The following is a 12,095-nucleotide window of genomic DNA, read 5'->3' as shown; positions in this document are numbered from 1 at the left end:
TCCCAGGTCGGTTAACACACACGGTATTCTCTCCACATATGGTTTGATTATTTGTGCATTCATCTATATCTGTGTTAATAAAAACAGTATTGAGAATTACTGGACCCATTAATCACACTGGTTCGTATATAAAAAGAGGGTTAACAGCCAAGTAACAGTTTGCACATCTCCAGTAGATTTGCGAGTTATTCTTTAAGAAATTATTTCCACCGCCAAATGAACAAAGCCTACTGGCTGAATGAAGTTCATCTGGCACTGAAGCCTTATACCCAATAGGCTGCTTATGTAATAATTGCAGAGTATAATTGCACGCGGTCAACCGCTCGGGTATTCAATATTTCCGGAGGGTGGAGACAATTTCCTGCAAAAGATTGTATAGAGTGTGACTAATTTTTCACTTTTTTACCTGTGCAATTGCCTCCATCTGTAGCGTTTCCAAGGTAGCCCTCCTGACATCGACACTCGTGACCTTCAGGTAAGGTCACACACGCTGTGTTCTCTCCGCACAATGGATGGAAGCTGACACAATTGTCCGTTTCTATGAAAACTGAAATAATATTTTCATAAATATAAACACAAAGATACTCCGGGCGACTTAAATTTCCGAATATTTGAAATTTTGGGAGTTTCTTTCTAATTTATTTATTTATTTATTTGATTGGTGTTTTACGCTGTACTCAAGAATATTTCACTTATACGACGGCGGTCAGCATAATGGTGGGTGGAAACCGGGCACAGCCCGGGGGAAGCCCACGACCATCCGCAGGTTGCTGCAAGACCTTCCCACGTACGGCTGGAGAGAAAGCCAGTATGAGCTGGACTTGAACTCACAGCGACCGCATTACTTTTCTTTCAGAGTATAACTGTGTCATAATTCCACGTATATTAAGCACAGTTAATAACACATCATATCTGGGAGACATAATATTCAACCTGTGCAGTTCCCACCGTCGGTAACATTCCCCTGGTATCCCTCGGGACATCGACACTCGTAACCCCCAGGGAAGTTGACACATTCAGTATTATTACCACAAACAAAGGGCACCATTGCGCATTCATCGACATCTGAAAGAAAAGACACTTCCAGATTTTGCATATATATATATATATATATATATATATATATATATATATATATATATATATATATATATATATATATATATATATATATATATATATATATATATATATATGTACGCATTACGTGCCTACGCTGAAGAAAACAGCAAATACTAGTATAGCTTTTCTTACATCTGATCAGATGAGGAACACAGAGCTTTTAAAACAAGTCAGTCCAAGCGGTTTACCCATTTTCTTTTCTGTAACACGTCATTGTTAGTTGTTACTATATGGTTGTGGTAAAGAAGTAGTTCAAAAGCACTGGTACGTGGGAAGGTCTGACAGCAGCCTGCGGATGGTCGTGGGGTTCCCCGGGCTCTGCCCGGTTTCCTCGCACCATAATGCTGACCGCCGTCGTATAAGTGAAATATTCTTGAGTACGTCGTAAAACACCAATCAAATAAATAAATAAATCAAAAGCACTGTAGAGATTACAGCAGAGAATGAATATGCTTGCTTGTATGGGCGAGAAATGTCTGACGACCACGACTACTGCTCCTTAGAGACAGGACCCATGCATATGCACATATCTGCTTTCACTGAGGTATATAGCAGTGGAACGCAACTGTAATGTTATACCTAGGTTATGCGAACGTGAAAGAATTTCTTACATTTGCTTGCTTTTGTTCAGGTTCAATTACCGGGTGTGCTCAGAGCACAATCGGAATAAACCTCTGAAGGTTCCGAAACGTTTAACATGTCCTACTTCGCGAACCCTGTATGGCACAGTACATAACAGTACTTTGCTTCATCTATCACTGTTCGTCTTTGTGTTACACGGAAACATATTAAGTCAAAGGTTAATTTCGTAAAGTACCTGTGCAGTTATTATTGTTGGTAAGGTTTCCATGGTATCCCTCTCGACACCGACATTCGTATCCCCCCAGCAAGTTGACACACTCCGTGTTATCACCACATGTCGTCCGACCCGTTGTACATTCGTCAGTATCTGCAAAAGTTTGAATTCTCTCTCGTTTGACATACAAAATGAATATTTTTCATCACTAATAACAACGACTAGGAAAAAATATTTTGACGGTCTTAAAGGTAATTAGGAAAAATTTCCTACCTATACAGTCTCCACGCTCGGAATTGTTTCGCTGGTATCCTTCCTGACAACGACAGTCGTAACTACCCGGTAAGTTGAAACAAACTGTGTTGTTAGCACAAACTGACTTCCCATCAGTACACTCGTCTATGTCTGCATAACAAGAATTGAAATGCATCATTGTTTTGAGAAAACCACGAAACAATATGTGCAAATACCATGGCGATATTGCAAAGTATGAAGCACACCCGAGTGAGTAGCTGGAGGCGGATACTATGATGCTCGCCAAACAACAGCCGTGTGACACGTTGGCTTCATATGAATAACTTTAGTGCCTGTTACTATATTGTATTTTAAATCGCTTCATCATCGGTGAGACCGCCATTTTGACAAGTCACAGGCTTGGGTTCGGGTTAACGTGACATAAGCCAGACAAAACGCCCGTGTATCCACTACACGCACCTGAGCAATTCCCACCATCCGTGGCGTTCCCTTGATATCCCTCCTCACATCGACACTGATAACCTCCAGAAATGTTGAAACACAGCGTATTTTCACCACACACAGAAGGATTGTTGGCACATGTGTCCATTTCTGTGTGAATCAAAATACATTTCCTTACAACAACGTTTTGGATTTTCGTATAGAATTAGGGCATATACAATCCCAGATCGATAAAACAATCAGAAATGTTGATAGGAAAGTCTATAGTATATTTAATTTGTTTCCAGAGCCGAAAGCTCAGTAGGGGATCTCTTCAACAATAAAACCAACATAAATACACAGATTAATACCGAAAATGAATGAAATATATTATTACATATTATTAAACGAGGTGCAGTTTTTCCGCAAATTGATCCTAAGAATTAGTCACTCATACCACAGAGGTGAGGAAATGTGTGTCAGACAGGCACAGTGCAATCGACATTCTATTTCTCATGGTATCTACTTAAGTCTACATATATTAGTGGAATTCAGGTGACTTACTGATCTTTGGTGTAAGAACTTCTGGGTGTGTGATGTTACAGTAATATGATCCTTGGGTGTTGACACACGCAGCGTCGGACGCACAATCATGTCCACCAGAACATTCATTCACATCTGAAACATAAACAGCTGAATCATGGCTCTGACCCACAAGTGTTTTGTCTCATGGCAGGTGATTTCAGACATTGTCCCAGAAAAGTTAAGGTACCACCCAGAGACAACAAAGATTACTCTGTAAACTATAAATAGATATTATATAATAATAGTACTGATGTACGCAATATTTGGTGCTTTTGTATATTGCTTCATCCTTATTATGGTGCTTATTAGGCCTTTGTTTGGTGAAAGTGATATACATTTACATACCTGTGATAATATACACAGTGTTTCCTTACGCTGGGATCGCTGATTATCCAGATTTTCTTGTTTTCTAAATATAGTCTGGTTACTTTTCGCACACAAATTCTCATCCTGAATATCTTTGCCAACTACGCGTCTCAGTTTTAGTATATATTCAAGAAAATATCACTTGTAAATATCATAAGATTTATTCTAGGATTGCTAAAGAATGTGCCGGAACTGTAATGGTTTTCTGTACCTGTACAGTTCCCACCCCCGGTGGCGTTCCCTTGGTACCCCTCCAGACATCGGCACTCGTGACTTCCTGGTAAGTTGAAACACATGGTTTTCTCTCCACACAACAAAGGATTTTCTGCACACTCGTCAATGTCTGAAAACATAATGTATACAAAAACGTAATGCTATTATGCCTCACACGCGATTTGTATGCATGCATGCATGTATGTATGTATGTATGTATGTATGTATGTATGTATGTATGTATGTATGTATGTATGTATGTATGTATGTATGTATGTATGTATGTATGTATGTATGTATGTATGTATGTATGTATGTATGTATGTATGTATGTATGTATGTATGTATGTATGTGTGTATGTTTTTATGTATGTGTGTATGTTTGTATGTGTTTGGTGTTTTACGTCGTACGCAACAATTTTTCATCCATAGGGCAACGAGGAACAATTAGATGTGTGTACATATAGGCCTACTGTGTCTCCTTGTAGCTGAGCGATCCAATGCCGCCAAAGTGCTGCCAGACTTTATTTATTTATTAATAAAACACGGTTGAACTCTTCTTGTTTATATTGACAGTCCCAGGGTTACCTAGGTTTCTCCCCTGACGCCGACACTTGTAATATCCGGATAAATTGACCCAAGGTAATCTTACCACACAATGGTGAGTTTGTTGAACATTTGCAGTATTAATAGACATGATTAAACCAAAACAAACAAAAAATGGCAGACGGCAGGTTGTAGATTTTCAATTTGACCTCTACATGTTTGTCATGATAACCTAATTATATGAGGTGCATGTGTCTCATATGTCTTACATTTCATATGTCTATAAAATGGTGATAACACCAACAGCATATAGGTACATCATTAATTTGTGGAAATTCAATACACATGCTACATTTTGATGATGCCATACATATGTTTATACCGTTCACTCCAAACATTTCCTTCACTGAAGAATTTCACCCCATCATATATTGTTCTCTTGATAGCAGATCTAATCTGTACCTGTACAATTTCCCCCGTCCGTTACGTTCTCCTTGTATCCACCTGGACATTGACAGGTGTAACCACCAGGTAAATTGATACAAACCCTATTCTCTCCACACTGGGACAGTCCAGCATTACATTCGTCAATATCTGATAAAAAAAAGTCGTTAAGCAAAAGCTCTATAACATTCTGACCTCATTCTAAAACACGGATTAATTTCAAGAGTTGTGAAAAGTGGTCTCAGTAGTAGGATAACGGTCAGCAACATGCATTTCAGATGCTTGAATGTAAATGCCTATAGAGGTATTTATGCTCTAAACACCGGCTGCTGTATAGAGACAAATAATTTAATATTTATAATTTTACCAGTTCATATTTTAAAGTAATATACGTTTAATACATAAGTATGTCTACCTGTACAGTTCCCGCTGTTGTTGACGTTCTGGTATCCATCCAAACACCGACATTCGTGACCTCCAGGTAAGTTGACACACACCATGTCCACTCCACATTCAGCTATTCTCAAAGAGCACTCATCAATATCTGCGTGTGGAATAAAAACTATTTTTAAGCCAAGCTTTACCCCTTTGTATCCCAACAGTAAAAACTTTTTTTCATCAAGATTTTAGATTTTTTACGGTATTTAATTAATGTGATTGATGTAAATATCTTTCTTTTTTTGTACCTGTACAACTTCCGCCATCTGTAACGTTTCCCTGGTATCCCTCCTGGCACTGACACTGGTGACCTCCCAGCAAGTTGACACATATTGTATTTTCGTTACACAGGGAGAGTGTTGATGTGCACTCATTAATATCTGTCAACACAATTTTAAAAAAGTCTTTCTATATACTTAATAAACTATATATACGATGAGCTGAAATAAGGCTATAAGCTCATTGTGATAAATAGAATATATATTTAGTTTGCAAGTACCTGTACAATTCCCACCATCTGTAGCGTTCCTTTGGTATCCCTCTCTACACAGACATTCGGGACCTCCAATGAAGTTGACACACACTTCGTTCTCACCACACAACGGTGGATGCGATGTGCAGTGGTTTATCTCTGGAGAGAAAACCCCACAAATACACACTCGTGAAAACAACGCTTCCTTCAGAAATGAAACAAGTGAATGTAAAAAGAAGTAATTTTAAACACTTGGTTCATTATTAAAGCCAAATTATAAATTCTTTTCATCTGTACAGTTCTCTTGGTATCTCTTGGCTCCTTCCACTTTTATAATGTAATATTTATTTATAGCAAATTGTCACACGTAACCGTTGAAGTTCGACCCGTGTCAGTTTACCTCAGTTACGGTTTTATTCTAACTGTTCATGTCATTGCTTAAACAGTACCAACTTACACGCACTCTACCCCCCTCCCCGCCCCTACTCCAATACATGGGTTAAGCAGCATAAGGTAAAACAACATACACTGATTAATAACAGTTTATTCTATTTCTGGTCTACAATTACTCAATATGCTGTGCTCTCGTCGCATTTAATAAACAATCAAATGAAGGCAATGCCAGCGTCAAAATACTACACGATAAAGATAAGAGAAATGAATAAGATTTCGACGGCCGACGATAATTTACCGATGACTGCGTGTCATTTAATATGTAGGGTATCAAAATGTTTCTACCTGTACAGTTAACACCTGCTGTTATATTCCTCTCGTATCCCTTGTGACATCGACACTCGAACATTCCTGGCAAGTTGATACACTCCTGGTTCTCACCGCACGCCATCGGGATATCAGCACATTCATCAAAATCTATGTTTCATGACAATAATGGATGACACGAAACGCTTCATGAAACATTCAGTTCTACACGAATACTGTACGTAAATAAGACATTTTAGTATTTCTTTTGCAACTTATTATCGTATTTATCTCAACACATAACATCCTTGAGTAAAACTGTAAATGTATAACAGACGAGAACATAACATTACAGTGTTTAAATATACGTAAGGAAAATACAGTTTATCGTTTATAGATTTAATGACATATCAATGTTTCGGAATATATGCATTTTATTTAGTTCCGGGTTCTGGAATAAAAAAAATTTTCTTGATGTTTCTACATCACACATTGTTTTCTTAGTTAGCTGATCTAATTTCTACCTGTACAGTTCCCTCCGTCGGTGACGTTCCACTTGTATCCCTCCAAACATCGACACTCATAACCTCCGGGTAAGTTGACACAAACTGAGTTCTCCCCACAGAATGGAACTCCAACTGCACACTCGTCAATGTCTGTAGTGAATGATTATTTTATTTTTAAAATACAAATATACTCCCGCGAATCTGTTACTTTCACGCTCAGCACTGAGAGGTTAGAGCAAGGAAACATGATTGGTTGGCTCGCTGTGAGTATAACGTGACTGGGTGGGGTGTCATGTTAAATCCCCAGTATACATACATACATACCCGTATTTTCAGTGTCTTTGCAATTTAACATGAGTCTGTTATATTCTCTTTATCCAATACTTCATTTACTGCACGATTTCCCCATATCATATATTGCTTTCTTGATATTAACTGAAGTAATTAGTACCTGTACAGTTCCCACCGTCGGTAGTGTTCCCCTCGTATCCCACGAGACATCGACACTCGTGACTGCCAGGTAAATTGACACAAACAGAGTTCTCCCCACAGAATGGCACGCCGACTGCACACTCGTCAATGTCTGCAGCAAATGGTTATATCAGTGCGAGAATGGATGTAGAAACTCATTTATATACACTTTCTTGACAACGCCAAAAGTAGTAATGATAAGGTTATTTACCTGTACAGTTCCACCCGTTCGTGACGTTTCCCTGGTATCCCTTCAGACATCGACAAGCGTGACTTCCAGGTAAGTTGACACAAACTGAGTTCTCGCCACACAACGGTACTCCATCGACACACTCGTCAATATCTGAACCGAATATTTTTTTAATGAGAGAATGGAAACAAATACTTTTAAATCCATTTGAATACACTGACTTCAAAATTTGACATGAAAACAATGATAAACATATTTTGAACCTTGGCATCTCTATTTTCTTATCATAAAAAAATTTTTCAACACCACACATTGTTTTCGTTCTAATTGAGCTATTCCTACCTGTACAGTTCCCACTACCGGTAGCGTTCCCCTGGTATCCCTCCTGACATCGACACTCGTGACCTCCAGGTAGGTTGACACAAACCGAGTTATCACCACACAATGAAATTTCACTTGCACACTCGTCAATGTCTGCAGAGAATGATTATATCAGTGTGAGGGTGGAAATAAAAAACGTCTATTAACCCGGACTTGACAATTTGCTAACGCCAAAAGCAGTGATGAAAATGTTATATACCTGTACAATTTCCACTGTCGGTGACGTTTCCCTGGTAGCCCCCTTGACATCGACACTCATGACTACCTGGTAAGTTGACACACTCAGCGTTTTCACCACACACGGACGGTTCACTGGAACATTCGTCTATGTCTAAAAGAAATAGAAAGAAAGTATAAATATTTACATCGATTGTTTGGTTATGTCAATAATAAAAACTGTCTGAAAAGGAATCTAGTTCTTAAATTATTTCCCGACCTAGGATATACACTAATTCGTACCTGTACAGTTCCCACCGTCGGTGGCATTCCCCTCATATCCCGCCTGACATCGACACTCGTGACCACCAGGTACGTTGACACAAATGGTGTTCAGACCACATGGGAACAGTTCTCGGTCGCATTCATTAATGTCTATAATAAATAAAAAATACTATATGAGTGTCCTGTTGGTGGGGGATTACACATTTAGCTGATGTAATTCTAAACGAAAGCAGCAACGCTTTACCTGTGCAGTTTCCACCATCGGTTGCGTTCCCTTGGTAACCGTCCTGACAACGACACTCGTAACCTCCAGGTAAGTTAACACAAATGGTGTTCTCTCGACACGGAAACAGTTCTTGGCTGCACTCATTGATGTCTACAATCAATAAAAAAAAATTCATTGTCCACTGTATAAATGAAAGTCCTGTCGATACAGAAATAACACTTTTTGTTAATGTAATTCGAAACGAAAAACAACAACATTTTACCAGTACAGTTCTCCACGCCCGTGACATTCGCTTGATAACCGTCTCTACATCGACATTCGTGCCCTCCAGGTAAGTTTATGCACACTGTGTTCTCACCACACGGTGAAGGTAACTGTCCACACTCGTCTATGTCTGAAAATAATGAACGAAGTTAAAGGACGTTAAAACGAACTGGCATTAATCTATTATTGCGTGATCAGAAGAAGTTTTACTGAGAATTTTATATGCCGAAAATATTCGTTTATTAGAAGTAAAGATTTGTAAGGCTGTAAAATTTTCAGCACCTGTGCAGTCGCCATCATCTGTAGCATTCCCACAGTATCCCTGGCATCGACAATCATGACCTCCAGGTGAGTTGACACAAATTGTGTTCCCGCCAAATACAGAATTTCTCCCCATACACTCGTCAATGTCTACATGTAATGCATACACATACGGGCAGTAGAATATATTCCAGTACTATTTATAAATGGTATGAGGAATAGCGATCACCATCTATTTTACTATTCGATCGAAGTTGTGTGATGATCTTGTCCTATTCTTCACTTTAAGAAAAAGGATAAACAGTATTACAAATTCCGTACACAGGAAGAAAACTTGGCCTTACTATTTCAATTATGTCTGATGAAGCCTCCAACCATCACCAGAGATTGCTTTATTTCACACTTCTGCTACGTGGTATATACATGCCGAGAGAAATTTACAGGAAAACACCGTTGGATGAACTATATAGCGTAAAGAAGATCATTAGTGTTTGAGATGGCCTTCAGTATAATAAAGCATTTGGCGTACAAATGACAGATCACGAATATGACAAATGACATTATTACTTTGTAGATGAAAAAGCTATTATTTCTGTACCACAAAGAACACACGCAAAGTAAAATGTGTCCAGTATACAAATCAAAATATGACTGGGAAGGGCCGATATATCAAGACAACAAACCTGGACATCTAATAAACACGCGCAATTGATAACAGCTACACCGATTAAGTGGAGACATAAGCTCACCGTGCGCTCGGAATGTAAGGAATGTTAGCGCGGTGCAGACGTGAAGTGGCCGTGGCGACATGTTCAATCCAACAATCTACATGGACCAAGCGAGTTTAATTACATATAATTATAAATATCTCAGCAGCCGTCGTAAACCATTTTTTTCGTCGCAGAAATATAATCTCATGAAGTCAACGATTTATTTATTCTAAGTTAATGTGTTTTGAATAGTTCAGTATAGGATGAGGACGTCTGTCAGCGTTGACAGCTTAATCTAATGAGGCTTTGAAAAACCAAAATCGCACGACACATGCCCTGCTTGTCATATGGCTGAATTTGCCTACAGAGCATTTATATCAGTAAAATCCAGATATAAACCAGCCTTGCGTTCTTGTCGTAAATACAATACAATTTAAAGTGATGTCGAATAATACTTTATGGAAATTGAAAACGAACAGATACAAATTGTCCTAAAGTTTGAAGTCTACCTACCTGAACAGGTGTACAAGTCATTAATCAGACGTATAGAGTGATAGCCCATCTGACAGGAGCAGTTATAACTGCCAGATACATTGTGACACTCGGTGCCTGTTCCACACTGAGTGCTCATGCTATCCACACATTCATCGATGTCTGCAACAAATGCTATAGCATGTCAGAAAAGTATCTCACATATCAGACAAGACTTTCCACGAGGTCACTAGTTCGTATATAAAAATAGGCATGTATTTGTTTACTTGATGAGTGTAAACTGATGAAGCTTTGCACTAAAGAATTGCTCACAATATACGAAAGCGGTTAGATTTATCGATGAAGTGCAAGCCTTACTCAGCAAAAACATATGAACTTCCATATACCGTAATAATGAAAATAATATCCATAACACTTATACTTTCCGCGGTGGCGTTACGAGATGCTGCCACGACCTCGTGCCATCGCTGCCTAATCTCGTGCCATAGCCGCATAACCTCGTGCCATCGCTGCCTAATCTCGTGCCATAGCCGCATAACCTCGTGCCAATCTGCTACCTATTGTATGATTACAGACATCGCCACTTTCCCATGCATTGTGCAACTGGGCTGAAAATGGCAGCGTATTAAATCAAGTATTCTACTGGGAACTAAAGAAGATTTATCAGGTGAAAATTCTTTCTTGTCATCCTATATATATATATATCTGTCCCTACTATCCCTTTTTGTATATACAATTGTAATGGAGACACACGCATACTTACGATGCACATGAAGTAAAATGTACCGAAGCAACTGTGTCAAAGTTACAAGGTATACATTGCCTTACGTTGTGTTAGATGAACTAAGAAGTATTACATTTATTTATTTGATAGGTGTTTTACGCCGTACTCAAGAACATTTCACTTATACGACGGCGGCCACCACTATGGTGGGTGGAAACCGGGCACAGCCCGGGGGGAAACCCACAACCATCCGCAGGTTGCTAGAAGACCTTCCCACTTACGGCCGGAGAGGAAGCCAGCGTGAGCTGGACTTGAACTCACAGTGACCGCATCGGTGAGAGACTTCCTGGGTCATTACGCTGCGCTAGCGCGTTAACCAACTGAGCCACGGAGGGCCCTAAGAAGCATTACAACTACAACATAAATGATGTCTATCGAGAACTAAGTAAAAAAAGAACACAAGATCACAACAACAGAGCAGACGATATGATTGGGTGAATGGTGCTCATGGATCTGATTTACTAGCATGATCGAATACATCTCAGATCGTCTTGTTGGGTATTGTGGGTTATGACCGATTTCTTTCGTCTTTTCATCCTGACGTTTGGAAAATCTTTGGATGCCTATTACTGTTACGGCGAAAAACAAAAATCTGGAGGAAATTATTGAAATTTAAACTTTCCCTACAACAGGCAGCAATAAAAGTGAAACACCAGAGAGATAATGCGTAAGTAAAATATATAGGTTAGTTCAATGAATAATTACCAGTGCAGACATATTTCCCCGTCAACGGATGTTTATACAGGCTGCTAAAACCAGGACGACACTGACACATGCGCACCCCGGCCCGCCACACACAGAGGGTTCCCACCCCACATAGGGACGACTGACAACCTGAGGAAACACAACTCATATCTGTCCTCATAGATGTCATTTAAGACGTAACAATTCTTGAGATCGACTACAGAAAGCCTGTTTTGGCCGAAGTAATAATATAAAACATCGATGTAGGCGTACTGTGAGGTCCCAGAAGTTCGATAATTGTGACAGATTTGTCTTAACATTAATGATGC

At 39.2% G+C, this 12,095-nt stretch overlaps 1 long non-coding RNA gene across 1 annotated transcript; it reads right to left on the bottom strand.

Moving 5' to 3' along the window:
* Positions 1 to 1,955: 1,955 nt before the first annotated feature.
* Positions 1,956 to 2,734, bottom strand: LOC135462207 (uncharacterized). Its single transcript, XR_010443445.1, has 3 exons — positions 2,633 to 2,734; positions 2,192 to 2,323; positions 1,956 to 2,071 (listed from the first exon to the last, which is right to left on the bottom strand). It is a non-coding gene; the product is annotated as an uncharacterized LOC135462207 (long non-coding RNA).
* Positions 2,735 to 12,095: the final 9,361 nt, after the last annotated feature.

The sequence above is a fragment of the Liolophura sinensis genome, chromosome 1, assembly GCF_032854445.1.
Source record: "Liolophura sinensis isolate JHLJ2023 chromosome 1, CUHK_Ljap_v2, whole genome shotgun sequence".
Taxonomy (NCBI): Eukaryota; Metazoa; Mollusca; class Polyplacophora; order Chitonida; family Chitonidae; genus Liolophura; species Liolophura sinensis.
Note: the sequence above shows the minus strand (reverse complement) of the source record. Positions and strands in the feature narration are given on the sequence as shown.